This window comes from Apus apus, chromosome 9 (genome assembly GCF_020740795.1).
Source record: "Apus apus isolate bApuApu2 chromosome 9, bApuApu2.pri.cur, whole genome shotgun sequence".
NCBI classification, from domain to species: Eukaryota; Metazoa; Chordata; class Aves; order Apodiformes; family Apodidae; genus Apus; species Apus apus.
The window spans coordinates 1,020,132-1,036,677 of record NC_067290.1 but is presented as its reverse complement, the minus strand read 5'-3'; the positions used below and the strand labels follow the sequence as shown (position 1 = coordinate 1,036,677).

The 16,546-nt window shown below is 43.2% G+C and overlaps 1 protein-coding gene across 5 annotated transcripts in view; it reads left to right on the top strand.

The window, feature by feature from the left end:
* The window catches only part of BICD2 (BICD cargo adaptor 2), a 93,870-nt gene that overhangs the window by 1,294 nt on the left and 76,030 nt on the right, over positions 1–16,546 (top strand). The window lies entirely within an intron of this gene.

The window sequence follows — 16,546 nt, the reverse complement described above, 5'->3', positions numbered from 1 at the left end:
GCAGGCAAACTCTGTGCTGCTTTTCAACTGGTCTAGGCCTTGACATGGTTGCAAAAGATGTGATACAACCAAAGAGGTGAATATATGTGGGGGTTTTTGACCAGTGCAAACTGTATCCGATGGATCTTTGGTTTAGCTCGTTCAGCTGGAAATGGATTTGGAATAACATAAAGATATGCTGTTTCAAAGGGAAAGTAAATACTTGTCAATGAACTAGTACAAATTTAGCTGAATCTGTGAACACCCTCACTTCCTGCCTGTCTTTTGGTCCTGTAAATAAAGCTTTATTCTGCTTTTATTATGTTAAGCCAGCTAAGAGGCTAATTACTCTGAATTACACTGCTGAACTGATGTACCACTACAGCTGAAGCCACTTGAGACCGATGTGCTTACAGCAGCATAAAGAGCAGAGATGCTACCTGAGAGTCAAGGGTAGAGGCAGCCTTGAAAAGAAGGTGAGAGAGACTGCTAAAGGGAGAGTGAAGTCAGTAAACCAGTTTGGTAGGTGGGATGGGAAGCGTGGCATGGAGAGCTGAAGGGACTGGCCCGACATATTTCAGCAAGCCAGTGCCTGACCCAGGAATGGAGGCTGGGTTGCTCAGGTCTCGGGTAGTGCTGTGTTGACTGGGCTGTGCTGGGTACACTTGGGCATGTTTTGGCTTTCAGATGGAAAAAGGCTTGAAGACAACTTCTTGGCATTCTTTTAGGGCTGTAACACTTCAGAAGCTTGTAAATGAGATTTAAAAAAAACAAAAGACACCAAAAATGGCAGGATCAGCAATGATTCACTCCTTCTTGCTTTTGACATTTTGAAGGATTTGCTTTGTGTGTGCATGTCCCGTTGTAATTAAGTCAAAAGCTGGGAGGCAAACAATTCTGGGAACAGCCTGAGGGTTCTTCTAGTTAGTCTACACAGGGAAAAAGCATAGCTCCTCTAGCTTTCTTGTTGATGCTGTGGAGGAATCTGGTCTGCATTAGATCTTGTAAACCTTTAGCAGATGTGTGAAGCATGTTCTCAGAGGAGGAGTTTATCTTCTTTGCTGTTTATGCAACTTACTGCTTTTCCCAGGCACAGCTAGAGAAACCTTGCATATGGGTCTTGCCACATGATAAGCTCCAACCTAAAGGAACTCCATCTTGCCTGAGGTTGGGGAGAGCCAAGGGATGGATGGTGGCATATCTGACTAGAACAGGAGTTCTTTCCAACTCATGCTTTTTAACTAACTTCATGCAGCCTTTTAAAATACAGCAATTCTAGTATCTATTAATCTTGTTTTGTTGTGCTCTGCTACATCTGGAGACCTCAGTAGCACAAGGACACATTATGCTGAGTGCTGTGTAGGTGCACAGCAAAGTTTCCTGTCCTGCTGGGTGTTGTAGATTTGGATATACTTTAATTTGTTTAGTGTTATGAAGCACCCTGTATCATGGGTATGTTCATACTGTAGGTAAATGGGCTCCGAGCGTGGGAACTTCATAATACATTTTCTTGAAAGTACAGGCTTTTCTGCTGCACTCATAAGATCTTATCTAGCTTTCTGGCCAGGTTCTCCTACCTGCCCCCCATCCCCCGTGTGGCAGAATTTTCTAGCCTTAACCTTCACAGTTTTATCCCTTTGGTAAGTGCAGATGGGATCCTCAGAGCTGTACCCCATTTTGGAAAGGTGTCTGCGCTCACCCAGTATTTCCAATTCCAGGTGGTGAAGCTGTGGAGCTGTCTTGTCCTTGCACACACTAACTTCTCTTTAGCCAGAGTCCTTGATAAACTGTTGACTGTTCCCTGAGTTTGTCCTTTACCTGCTCACTTTGCTAACTCTTATCTCATATCTTATGATAATTTGTGCTGCATTTCTACTGTCATTTTCATCTGAGAGAACTAGATTTAAATACTGTCTCAACAGGTAAACTTAATGGTTATTTGGATCCCACATTTGCTTTTGTAAAAGATAATTGATTTCAAACTTTTACTAAACACTACATATAAATAACACAGTTTTCTCTAGTTCAGAGAAATGAAGTACTGAGAAATAAGGTTCAGAGAAATGAGGTACTTGCTTTCTTGTAGTGAAATATTGCATCACATTGTATACGTATATTTTTTGGTGTTGATTGGTGGTGGCAGATATACATTTAAATTCCTTGGAAAACATGGGCATTATATTATAAATAATTTATTTCTGTGATAAGGTAAAAGTATGCAAGTAGACTGTGGCTGTCCATAAAGTCTAAAAGCATGTGTCAGTACATCACAGTTAATGTGATGTATATGTTTTTTAAGGGAGAAGGGGAAAAACCAAAAGCTTACAGGGAATGATATGTACATGACCCTTCATTTCTTTTTAGGGTGGCAGTGGATCTTATTTCTGGTTTTTTGCTTTTAGTGATTGTGTCTTGACTTCATGCCATGAATTCTCTGTAGCGGATTCCTGGGTAGACCTGGAGGCTGTCTTTGAAAGAAACATTCAAACAACACCTTGCTGCTTCATGTTGCAGGAAGCTGAAGTGGGGTGTACTGTGGAACTGAGGTGATACATCCTGGGCTGTTACACCTGTGCTGTTTGCTTGAATGTTCAGGTGGACTGCACAGGATCTGTGATCATTGACACAAATTTTGCTTTGCTTCATTCACTTACATATGTATCAGTTAATTGGATATGTGATACTTCATCCAGACTGGTTTAATGTTTTAACTCTGTACCTTGAAATCTGAAGGAGAGAGCATTCCCTTCCCTGCATACCTTATATGATGCTGCATGCCTTATAGCCAGACATGTAAGTTGGTCACTGAAGCAGAAGTTATTTTCCTTACTGGACTTACCTGCTTTCAAAACCATTTTGCCAATTATGGTGCTGTGCTGCCGTGCTTATTTTGTGTGGGGGAACATAAGGGCAAAGAGCTAAAGTTGCCTAACAAGCCAGTGGCAGACTGGGATTAAATCCTCTGCTGGTCTGACCAGGTCTTTCCATCTAATCATGGTAAATAATGATGTTCAGTTGTAATACCCCACAGTCTCCTCCTGACAGGTGTAAAATATTGATTCCTGTTGAAGGGAAGGACCTTAATGACATTTGAAATTACCTCTAACCTTCAACCAGATGGTTTAGTGCATAAAATAAAGAAAATGTTATTTAAAAATAGACCAGCTTAGGCAAAATTTAATTCTGGTTATACATGTACATCTAGAATAAGAAAAGTATGACTACAAACTGATGCTGGAGAACTGATACCAGTTTTGCACCTACTAATGGAAAAGAGTTAAACTTCTTGTCTTGTGGATTTAATGGTGATTGTTACTGGGACTCCCAACACTTGCCACACTTGAAATGTAAGAAGAGAACAGAATTGTTGTCTCTTGTGTAAAATCAGACTGAAAACTGTGGTTGGGGTGGGCAAAATGTTTCCGTGTAAACTAATATTCTTATGATAAATCATAGTTGATATAAGTTAAAAGTACAGCCACCTGCAGTTTTGATCTGACGTCTGCAGTGATATAGACACTCAGTACAGTGTTTTGAAAAAGCTGCTTTTCTTACATATCCTTATTTTGGAAAAAACAAAGCCTGAAAAGTTAAACATTCCAGTTTTTCCTGCTGTGGTAGAAATAGAAACCTGTAAGGCTTCATGTTGCTAACTTCATTTTCCTTGCCGGTGTTGTTTGAACTGCCTCTCTTAAAAAACAGAAATAATAATATTCTTAAAATTACGATTTCAAATTATTTTCTTGTGGAATTGCTGAATTTTCTTATGGGGCTCTTTCTTATAAAATTCATTATATCTTATGGAATGGAACATCCATAAATATTTTGGGTGAATAATAAGGACCTTTGGATGGAATTAAATTATTAAACCCCACGCCCATGTTTGCAGAGTTGTCGTTTTCCCCCAAGCTGCTGCAGTCTCTGCTGAGAACTGGTTCTTGGTGAAACCTGATGTTTTGTTTAGCAATGTGTGTGGCTTTGCCTTGGCCCCGGACGGGGGCTGGCCCTCCAGCAACCATTGGATACCGTGTTTCTATTTTTCTAAGTTAGATTAAACCCAAGGTTTCATGAAACAAAAGTCTGGCAGCAGGCGTGTCATTGCCTGCAGATTTTTCCCCTGGAAGTGTGGCAGCACTGGGAGTTTGGAGGAGGGGACACACTGAACCGCGCTGTGGAGCTGAGCCAAGTGATTTCCTCTTTGTTCTTGTTAGCAAATTTCTTTTTGTTTTTGAATTAGGTCAGTTCCCAGATCTGGGTCACGGGCGGGCTGCCTGTGGCTGCCAGGTACCACCGGCACACTGGGGCAGCAGCAGGCAGGTGATGAGAGGAGCACCTGAAGCCAGGGTTGCTGCTGAGCCTGCAGCACCAAGTGCGCGGTGCCCGGTGCTGCTGCCGGTGCCCGTGCTCTGGGGATGCTGGTGGGCTAGGCTGCAGGCTCTCTTGCAGGGCTTTTTGGCCTTGCCCACATAAACTGTTCCAATTCCCATTGGGCATCCTTCAACCTGCAGTCCTGGATGAGGGCACTTGAGAGTCAACATCTAGACCAACCCTCCTGCCAGAGCAGGGTCACCTACAGAGGGTCACACAGGAACGCATCCAGATGAGCTTGCAATGTGTCCAGAGAAGGAGACTCCACAACCTCTCTGGGCAACCTGTCCCAGTGCTCTGTTACTCTCACAGGAAAGAAGTTTTTCCTCATGTTTAGCTTGACCCTCCTGTGCTCCAGCTTGTGCCCGTTGCCCCCTGTCCTGTCACTGGACACTGTGGAAGAGAGGCTGTCCCCAGCCTCCTGAGGGTCTGCCTTGCTGAGGCCCTGTGTGGGATGAAGGAGCATGGGATGCCTGGGTGTTCAGAGAGCACAGGGTGGACTCAGCAGCAGGGAACAGACAGTCTGAGCAGGATAAACACCAGCTACTGCACACTGGCAGCCTCTCTCAGCAGGTGCTGCAGGGGAAGGTTCCTTTAAGGTGATATCGCTGAGGGCTTGAGTGAGCCTGGATGGGTGATGGCTATGTGTTCCACATCCCAGATGCCCCTGACGTGGCAGATGTCCTGCCTGGAAGCTGGAAGTCTCAAACCTGCAGTCATCACTGTTTTATCACGTGGGGATTTTTGTGCAGCTCCCTGTGGTTCCTCATTTCAAATCACAATTGTGGCCATTTCAACATCTGCTGGAACAAACTCGCTAGTTTCAGGGGTGTTAATACCCAATTTATCCCTTTGAATTTAAGAACATTTTTCTTCTAATCGGAAAGAAAATTCTAATTATTTGGAAAATTGCCTGGTTTCCCTAGGAGGGGGGTGAAGAGGTGGGAATAGCAGTTCTCTGGCCTGTGCGCTGCCCTGGAGTTAATGGATTCACCATTTCCTCTTTCACTCTACTGTATGCGAGGTTGTGACTAATCTGTAGCAGCATGGGGCCATGAGATGACTTCCAGAGGGTGATGCATCCTCCAGGCATTCATTTGCTTTCTTTCTCTGCTTTTGGCAGACTTCAGAGAATTGTTTGTTCAGATCTGGTAACACAGCAACGGAGGAATATAACGTGGGTTTGAAATATGATCCACAAAACCCGAGTGGAGGGAAGTGACATAAATAAACTTTGCCATCCAAATGAATGCAGGAGCCCACATTTCAGGGAAGAGCTGCAGTTTTAAGTGTAACAGCTGCAGAACTGTGACTTTTTTATTTTCCTTTTCCTCCAGCTCCTGTCTTCCTTCTTTCCATGTCCTGCTTTCCTTCCTGTCCTCTCTCCCCAGCTGTTTTCCCAGCTCTGGCTGAAATACACACCAGGCAGTGGAGTCTGCCTCCACATCTTGACATGTGTCAGGCTTGCGCTGCAGACAGGTGGAGTGGGAAGAGTCTGCTAAAAGCTGTGTGCCTTCTTGCCCATGAAACAGAAAGGTTTGCACTGGGACTCTGGGGAAGCAGGAACCCATGCAGTGTCCAAAGGGTCCTTTACACAGAAAACTGCTTGGCTCTGGGGTCTGTGTGCCTGGACGTGGGCCTAACAGGGAATGGTTGGCCCAAACATAGTTGCAGCGTGGTGTGGGAACGTGGTTTCTCTGCGATCCTGTGTGTGACACTTGGGGCAGGGAGCAGCCGTGCTGTGCTAGGACCTGTCCAGCTCTCCAAGACATGGTGTGGCAGGTGGTGTGCTGCACTGGCCTCTGCCAGTGTGCTGCGGTCCTTTGGCTCCTTACATCTTTTGTTTTCACCATTTAATGGCTGCTGACGTGCAGTCTGGATCTCAGCAAGCTGACGGAGCAGTGTGGAGTGCTGTGCTGGAGGCAGTGAGGTGGTGGTGGGGAAGTTCATTAGGAGGGCTCTGCCTGTCCTGCCTGCCAGTGCCAGTCTGTGGGTCAGCTCTGGCTCTGAGGCAGGGAAGAGTAGTGACCTAATGGATGAATAAGCTTATTTCTTTAGTAGTGCTAAAACTAAAAAGATGTTTGAACTGCCGTCTAACCTGCCAAAACCAATTGAGTTTCGTTGCTTCCCATGCACAGAGGGTTTGTAACATCCCATTTTAGTCTCTTTCCAAGGTCAGAATCCCTTTTGTTTTCAAATGATCAAGGGATGATGTTTGTTTGGAGCTTGTTTTGTTGCCTGAGCAGATTACTCTAAAGCAGAAGGGATTTTCTCTCACTCCCTGCACACAAGGCTGTGTGTGTTTTGAGGGAGAGCTTTGGTGGTGATGCCCAGTGTGGCTGAATATCATGACGTGGCTGTAGTCCAGCCCAGCCCTCTGGCTCTTGCTAGGGCTTGGCAGTGGATGCCCTGCCAGTAGCTATGCATGAAACTTTTCAACAGTATAATATTAGCAAAAAAATATAGAGAATGCATTTTCAAGCAGTGAGTATATAATTACTTCGTGGTTTTCTCTGATGTTGTTTGGAGGGGGCATTCAGTCTTTAAAATGGGAACTGGCTATTCCCCAAGAGGAACAAGAAGCAGTTTCATGCAGCATGTGCCCTCAGCTTTGGTACATACTATCAAAAGAAGAAAGATTATTTTTCAAAATGTACTTTTCTAAATAAAACTTGGTCTCTGATTTAGTTAAAATCATTCAGCAGTGGTCCTGATAGAAGTCTGCTCTGGCACAGTTTAATCCCATAGATTTCTGAGACTTCTATCTCTGTGAATAAAGGCTTCATTCTGATTTGTATCTTAGTTCATTGTGTCCAACAGCTGTGCAAGCAATTCCACTTGGCTCCTTTTTGGTGATGCTTTCCTAAAGTCTTTGTTTTTACCCAAGAAGTGGTTAAAATAAAACATTATCAGCTGTTAAAATCAGGTAATCATTTTTCACATAATTTCTCTAGAAGTAAGGAACAGAGATTGGTCTTTCCCTCATTTCCAGCTCAAATTTTCTTCTGTCCCTTCAAATTTTATCTAAACATACAAAATTTAACAGCTGTAATGTCAATAACAGTGAGGCTTGACCTATAACAAGAGGTGTCAATTTTCCTTTCATTGAACACCTATTCTTCCATGAGGTCCTTTTTCTCCTGAAACTTTTGTGGCATCAAACTCTGACATTTCTCATTCCAAAAGGTTATTTTACACATTTGTTAGTGGTTTTCATTCTGTCAGTCATCATTACTGGGATATTCTCGTACATCTTACAGCTGTGGTGGTAGGCAGAAGCTTTTAAAGAAGAATTTGCATTTTGAGTACAGCAACATATTTAGTGTGACAAAATGTGTAAGAAAATGCAGCCTTTGTGCACCCTCTGAAGCATTAATACCTTTAAAAAGGCTTTGTCCTGGCCTTGTCCCCTAGAAAAATACGCTGGTTTTCTTTTCTCCCAGTTATAATGGAATGATAAGCTTCGTGATCTTAAAGAAATCTGACTGCTCTAGCTTTTGTCAGCCAGCCTTCTGCTCTTTCCTAACAATACATGTGGTGGTTTTTAAATTGGAATGGCAGGTTGATTTTCGAGATGAATGAGATCCTGTCATGTAAAAATCTGCCTTCCGTGTACGTAACAAGTAGGCCTAATGTGAAGGTGGGATCTTTAGCATACTGTATGGCTACATGAGATCTGCATTTAAATGTTGCAAATGGATTAACTTCAAGTGCATGAAAACAAGAACATTTTGTTAAGTTGGAAAATTCCTTTACTATGGCAGGTTTATAAGGCGTGGCTTGTGTTTTTGGAGTCCTTTCTTTCCTGATGGGAAGAAGATAAGTACAGTAGATTGAAATTTCAAGTAATACAGTTCATTTTTTAAGTCTCATGCTTTCTTATGTAACTTTAATAAGAATCTTACTTTAAATCCCAACTTCTCTGATTTTTGTGTCAGTGTTGTTTGTTTTTTTTTTTACAAATATTACTGAATTTTTCAGTCTGTGTTAGGATATTGGAGTCTTCCTCTGGGGATTTTGTGATCAAAACCATTTCAGGTAGACAGGAAAGCACTTATCTGTCCCCTCATGTCAACTGCAAAGGTAACATAGATTCAATGAGGGCAGAACTGTAATTTACTTTTCCTAATTAGTAAGATCCTGCTAACATCTGATTACTCAGTTGTAAGGAGATCCTCTGGGATTTCAGTGGGAGCAGAGACCAGTCCAATAGGACTTTGTTTCATTAGTGAGTTATGATAGTCTTGCCAGAAAACTAATTGAAGTGAGAGGCACTTAAGAAGACGTTAGGGCCTCTTTTCTGCCACGTGCTGGGCTCACACTGGACATGCCAGGATCCGTGTTCTTGTGCAGCAAACCTGTTCAGGGGAGATAAACAGGACAGAGCTCCCCTGTAGCCTCAAATTCAGATTTTCATAGTCAAAATCTTGGCTTTGTGCATTGCCTGTTTATGGCAGCGTTGCTAGTCTTAAATCCCAAGCTATTAGGAAATGTGCCTTTAAAAAATAATCATGCCTACAGTTTTTTGAAGTGAGGATATTGGCAGGAGGAATTGAGAGTTAGGTTGAATTGTTTCTTTTGTGCACCCACAGAGGCTGAACTTCCCCTGTGTTTTCCCCTCCTCTCCCAAAGAGAATGAATTCTATTCCTCCAGTAGTTGTGTTCTAAATGCCAAATAATTTAAGACCTCTGATACTCAAGAGATGGTTTTGTATTTGCATGTGTGAAGTGGTAACTGAGCATCTACCCTGGTACAGATGTTTGTACTCCTAAGCCCCTAATATAAACAAATGCACGCCCCAAGCCATGCCCTCAACTCTCTAGCTGCTTTCAGTTCAATGTGAGTTAAGGCTTGTGTGTACAAAGAGCCTTTGTTGCAACTTTTCTAAAAACAGCAGAAAAGTGTAGCATATATTGTGCTCTAATTACTTACAAAATGGGAGGTTTAATGGGAATACAGACAGACCCTGAAACCTAATGACCAGGACAGCAACGACCTTTCTTCCTTGACAAGCAAAAATGATGTGCTAGCATTTCCCTGGAGCTGTGCCCAAGTGTTTGATGGGAGAACAGGCAAACTGCAGCATGGAAGCTCAGTGAGACACCCTTGGAATTACTTGGATTTTGTTCTGAAGTTGCAGCACTAGGTTCTTGTCTTGTTTTCCTCTGTCCTTCATTTTAAATGGGTTGGGAATGTTTTATGGGCAGGAAATAGGAATGGCTGTTTTGTGAGCACAGCTGTTTCAAATAAACTTAACTCAGTGGAAGGGTGTTGAACTCTCTCCTTTTGGAAACAGTCAGAAACCTCATGGAGTTGGAATAGCTCATTTGCTTTTTGAAACAGCAAACATAGTTTTTAAACTGTCTGCTTTCATCCTTAGTTTATAGCATGATGAGTTTCCTTACTGTGTCAGTGAGGCTATTAAGGATGTTTCCCTCGTGAAATTCGTGAGAAAGTAAATTGAGGGAACGAGATTTAGGTGCTTTATGCTTTACCACTGGATTTTAATCTTAAGTTATCATTCATGCCTCCTTTAATTCTGTTAGGGTTTGAATTTCTAATTCTTGTTGAGAAAGGAAATGCATCCCAAAATTCCCAGAATCTTTTTTCAAGCAAAACTTTATGAACTTAAGCAATTATTGATAAAACTCCCTTAAATACAGCCCATGAGATCAGCACTTTCCCTCACATTGGACTACAGTACAGGCAATTAAATACTGAATGGAGGGACTTGGCTCATTTAAGGTGACCTTGGTGAACTGCATTGAGAAATGTCTTTGAACACATAAAACCTAATTGTAAACACAACTAATACGATGTAGGTTTCTGTATCCTGCTGGAAGTTAGTAAAGCATAGGTGCATATTGACTCTTGGAACAGGAGGCAGCTACTTTTATTTCTGATGTTCTGTGTGTACATAATGCACCCCTGGCAAGTCCCACTGTTATGAGAAGACTGAAATAGCTCATGTTTTGTGTGGATTTTTTGCATACACTAGCTAAACATAAGAAAAAAAGACCTTCTATATGCTTTTCCTTTTAATAATGTATTTTGAAAGATGTTTTTGAACATCCACCTTATATATAAATAATGAAAGGGTGAAATAATTCTCTTTTGTAGATCTTGACAGGTGTCAGTTGAGTTGGGGGAAAGGGTAAGGAGAGCAAAAATGAGAAATGAGCTGGGGACTGAGCTTGTAACTCTAAATCCTTATTTATGCTGAGCATTACCAAAACATTCCCCATGACTGCTCATGCAGTGTGTTCTACAAAAGCCTCCTTCCTGGAGCCTTGCTTGGTGGAGGATGTTGCAGTCTTGTCTGATACCTTTTACTTTCTCTTTCCTTCCTTGCACCCCCCACCCCTTGCCCCTTTAAGGTTTCAAAGGTGTTTGCTTTCCAAATAAGCTTTCCTGCAGACTTTCATTAGATCTGTGAAAGGATTTTTTTAAGGCACCTTTCTCAAAAGTGAGTTGGATCGTTGTAGAGCTGCCTTTCATTTTCTGGCTTTTGCCTGCCTGCCCCTTGCAGGAAGGTTTTGCTCTTTTGTTCGGAGTACAGTTGCTGAACTCAATCTCATAATTTAACATGCATCTTTTTGGCAATTTAGTTTGGTCATTCAGTTTCTTCGTGTTCAGAAGATAAAAGGGAATACATGGAAATGACAACAAAACTTTTTTGTAGTTTTTTGCTCAAAGAATGCTCATTTTCTTGCTCTCCTGCCTGTCCCTGTATGTGCTGTGCCCTCAAAAGCCATGTCCTTCATGCATTTACAGGGGAATCTCTGAGGATGGGAGTGTCATGTAAGCCAGACAGGCTGGACATCCCAGTGAGCCCTGCACAGGAACAAGGAGAAACTAGAGTTGCTGGAGTCAACAGGCATTGACCAGCTCCAGCCTCCTTCCTGTCTTCAGTCATATGTTCCTCTGTAAACCCCCTGGGCTTTGGGTTTGGGGTGTTACTGCTGCTGATTGTGAAATTGCTGCAGTTGGAGAGCAGAGCACTTTATGTAACTAACCTTTATGAAGTTTCTCCTTTTTCTGTTCATGAAGGATTATTACTGAAAGTTCTTCAGAAGTGAAGGCTTGGAGTAAAATAAAAAATGAGGAGTTTTATTTGAACCTTAACATTACTTACCTGTTACAAGCCTGTCAGATTTTTCTTAAAATATTTGCAATAAACATGTGTAACTGTTGCTTCCAGTTGTGCCTGTATGCCATGTTTTGTTGTGCATGGGTTTACACAGAAAACGTTGCATGGTAATTTCTGTATTCAGTGTTTTAATATTGTAGTGATGCCAGGTGTACAAGTATATGCATAATTGGCTTAAGAAAATAAGCCTTGGCCCAGGCTACTTCGTCTAAAGCCTAGTTAAGCAGGAAGGAATGTTCTGCCTCAGACTAGTCATGTCCAGACAATAGAGCTGTCTCACTCTCTTGAGACAATCTCTAAATATTAGCCAGCTTCAAATGAAAGTTTATCTTTGCACGGCAGATAAATTTGTCAGTGGTGGAGGGCTGAAGTTTGCATGCTAATAGCTTAGTGCTTCTGTGTCTTTGGGCTGAGCTGCTGGGTGCTATGATGGTGTGCAGCCCAAGAGGGGGTGGTACTCACTCCTCTGGGAAGCTGCCACCCAGCAGCACACAGTTGATTTATAAACTATGATGAGAGACTGTACCTTCTGTGTGAGAAGAAGCAAGGTTCACGTGGCAGTGGTTTCAGCTGGGGTGGATGGAAAGCACTCAGGACATGCTGATAGGAGCATCCCATGGCAGGGATGTGGGTGGGTGTGCACTAGCCTCTTCTGGCTCTCTGGTGCAATTTGAGGGTCTGAATATACCATCTGCTAGCTCCCACCTGCAGCTTTGTCGGTGCCTTCACTTCAGTCACTTTTGACTCTAACACAGTAAGTGAAATGTAAGGCAGCTATTTTTTCTAAGTTTCTTCTTTTAGGGGTAAGTATTTTTGTTTTGGTGTTTTGTTTTGTTTTTCCTGAGTGTAGCCTGTGTGTGAATCCTATTCAGGAAGCTATTTAAAGGTGGTCAGAAGCCAAAATATCCAAACTAATTGCTGGGAAATCAAGACTGCTTGCACTCAACTGGCTAAATTAGAGCAGTGTTTGGGGAGTAGGGGTGTTTTAGAACATTTCCCCCCCCACCAGCAGTTACAATGAAGTCTTGTTCTAAGATCCTTCAGTAATCATAGAAATATTTTAAGACCACATTTCAGTCACGTGGAAGAAATCCAGCTGTGAAGTTGTTTAGCTCAGCCTCTAGTGTGTTTGTGTTGCTACAGAACAGTCCATAAAAACTAAAGCCTGAACGTGAGCACATAGATAAGCAACCACTAAGACAGTGTGCCATGTTTGACTTATTTTCTCATTTTCTATTATTTACCTAGAGGTTATGGAGTGTCCATCTTTGGAGGTGTTTAAAACCCAACTGGACAATGTCCTGAGCAACCTGCTGTTGGTGACTCTGCTTTAAGCAGGGAAGTTTGAAAAGATTATCTCCAGAGGCCCCTTCCAGTCTCAACTATTCTGCTGTTCTGTTACCCTGCTGCCCCATAGCCTGGTATAGGGTTGTAAAGTTTGAATTCATTTTTATGACTCTCCTCCTTCAGCTATATTTAGGCAGTGAATACTTGCTGAAGGATTGAGTAGCTGGATCTAGATTTTAGCAAATGGAGCATGTGAGATATGTTAGTTGTTTGACTGGATTTCAGGAGAGCTGATGGAATGCTGACTGCTGGGACACTTGCAGTATTACGTCTTTGGAAAGGAATGCAGAGATGGGTTGTCTTCTGTCACTGTTGGGCCTTTCCCAGGCTTCATAGTTTTATTCCCACATTTAGGTTTTTGCATTGATCCTGCTAATCACTCTCACATTCAGGAGTTTTGAAGCACTCCTTTCACCCCTGCATCATTCTACCCTCTATCCTTGGTAGCGGATATTTAACTCCTGGAATGGTGTGCATGAAATATGGTCACCTTTAACTTCTGTGAGGTTCTGGGATAGGAAAAATCCCATATTCTAGGATTAATTTTGATGCAAGTGAGCCATGGTTGTTTATATTTTCCTGTGCTTCTGGGTCCCCAGTAGAGATAAGCACAGTGTTCAGTTGGAGGCCTGTAAAATCAGTCTTGAAGTATATCTCTTAGCTTGTGACTCCTCCTTTCTGAATTTTGGAAGTTTTTTTTTTATATATGAGAGAGCCTCTGAGGGTTGGGTTGTAGGCTTTGTGTCAGGGCTGCTGGGACAGTGGGCTTGAACAGTGGGCTTGAACATTGGGCTGGCCTGGAAGTTCGGAGAACTTTTTTCAGTCTCTGATGGATCTGTGCTAGGGAGATCATAGCTTTCCCAGCACTTTCACATTTGAGACACCCCCCACCCAAGGACTTACTAATAAATCAGATTGATCTCATCCTCTCTGTGCAGGGAGATGAGGAAAATAAATGTCTCTAAAGATTCCTTGTTGCCTACTTGTTTGATTTGGGAAACAGAGAGAAACCGAACAACAGGAGTACAGTAAGGAATGTGGTGACAGAGGGCTGCTAGTATCTGCAGGCACATGTGCATAGAATGAAAGCTGTGTGGATTTCCATTAGCTACTGTACTGGTTTGTAGCTGGCTGTTCTCATCTAGCCTGTGTGGCCACGCACCCTAAAATATAAATGAGTTACTGGGTCTGAAATAAATGGACCCTTATGACAGAAAGCCTGTTAACATCAAAATTGGTCTGATGTTCCCTCTGACCTCTACACTGTTAGGATTTGTGGGTAGCATAGTAAGGCATTCATTCCTTTCATGCTCCTCAGAGTGTGGGACTGCAACTGGGGAAAGGCTCTTGGAATTAGCTCATCTGGGGAGACTTTCAGGGCTGGTGAAGCCCGTGTGAAGCATCTGTTCACTTTTAAGGTTCTTGGCTATGGGAATGGTGAGAACCAGCCTCAAAGAGTGTTTATTAACCCTGTGGTCTATTCTGCCAAGATCATGATCAGAGAGGTTGTGTATGCCCTTATTTTCACAACAGGCCTGTCTTGTGCTTGTTCACAATAGGCCTGAAATAGCATTAAGTAATACTGTATGTCTAGATATGCTTCACAAGGAGTGTATTTTCTCATCTTACTATCATTGTTCGTTGTGGCAAGGTCATCTCCATAGAAAGTGATTAATTTGATGAAAGTATTTATCTTGCCCTGGGCTCCTCTTACTTGCTGCCTAGTACCATGCTGTGTTAGTCATGTGTTAGCTTTGTCTTACTGCGCATAATGTGAGGCTTTGTATGAAGAATGTGGCCTTAATCTTCAGTGGACACTGCTGTACAAGGGAATAAAGCCTCCAGAAGATGTAATGGTTGTCTCTTAGCACATTGCATCGTTTTGTTTTCCAAGACATTTTTGGGTGCAATGCCAGGCTATTTGGTGTTGAAGGGAAGAATGCAAATGACACAGTTATTCAAGTCAGGTATTGCTCTCAAATAACTAGCAGTATTTCAAACTAGCATGTGCTTACTTGCTAAAGCTGAAGTATGGCCCTCTACCTTCTTTTCTGTACCTTCTGCTGCAGCTGAAGGTCGGAAATGATCTGCTTGCATGTGTGAAAATTAGACAAAAAGTGTCATTTTTACACACTGATAAGTTTTAAACAGCACTGTTCCTTGTCCCAGCTAGGATGATTTCCCTGTCCTGTGGAAAGACTTACACAGATAATGTCTTGAATAGAGTTATGTCTCTGGTATTGCAGGGTCATGTGTCATATTTTGAAGGACTCTTAGGGAGCTCTGTTGGAGACCATGCTTTTTGATCTTTACCTTAGAGACCGGATGGAAGACAAGCTTTAGCCTTAGGCTAAGTCATTGGCAGCAGTTACCACCACCCAAAGGGGATAAGGACAGTTGGCTGTCCATTCATATCTGAAGGGCAGCATGGTTGGGCAGCTACAGGCTTGCCTCTCTTCTTCCCACTCCACCTCCTGCCCTTTGTTTTTTCCTCTCCCTCAGTTTTCTCCTGAACTCCATGTCAGTCTCAGCTGCGGGTTCCTGTGATGTCCCTGCTGCTACTGTTACCCTGTGCCACTTTCTTCTCTTTTCCTGTGGATACATGCACTTTGCTTTCTCCTTACCAGATTTGCTTTCTCCCTTGACAGTAGTATTTCTTGTGGCTTCTCATCTAGTCAGTCCTTTCCTGACAATTTTCCCCTCCAGCTCCCAGCCTTCTTGCTGAAGAGCATCTTTTTTCCCCTTCCTTGTTCCCAGAATATTCACATGGCTCAGCCAGCTGGGCACCAACATCTTCCAGGCCTGAGGCCATCAGAATTGCCAGGCACTGCCAAGCACAGCTAAGAAGTGGGGAAGAGAAGGTTCAGCTTCAGCTTAAGTCCTTATCTATGCATAGAAATTACTACTTTTCATTTAACGTTAAAAAATAAAATGAGGTTGAGTGAAGCTGTGCAGTAGGCTCTGAGATGTCCTATGACAGCCTAAACTGGGATCATTCCAGTTTATTGTTTGAGCACAGATGTGAAACAGGTGTTACTGCTGCAGCAAGGTATGTTTGAACAAGCATTAAGTTATTCTGGACCCCCTTCTGGAAGAGTATTAGGATTGCTTCAAATTAGGTGACATTTGTAAAGACCTCCTGAGTGGCTACTGGATCTTGGCAGGGATCTGGCAGCCCCGAACCAGAGACATGTTGTGCAACAGCTCCAGCACGGCTGCCTGGACATTCAGGTCCAGCCTCTGGGACCCTGTCACCAGAGATGACAGTGACACAGCAACCCGAGGGAGGTGCCTCTGCTGACCTGGCTGGACTTATGGGAAGGGAAGAATTTGGGTTCTCTGCCTGAGCCAGCCAGGACCTTGAGCTGAGCCTGCTGGTCTGGGCCCCCTGCTATATTTATATTTACTTCTGAGCCCCTCCAAAGGCTGCAGCTTCACCCTGAGCATCCTGGCAGGCTTTCAGCCCTCAGCACCACAGGCTCTTCCCAATTTGCATGACCATGAACTAGGGGCTTGTGTCTTGGTGGCTACCCCTGCCTCCCTGTCCTGCCCAGCCTGGGGTCCTGCCCATCCCCACGGGCACTGGGCACTGCCTGCAGGGACTCTCTGCTTTTGGCCCTGGTGCCGTTGCTGATCAGTTGGAAGCTTTGCAGGATAAAGGCTTTCATTGCTGCCCCTGTCTGCCAACTCCTATTGCAATT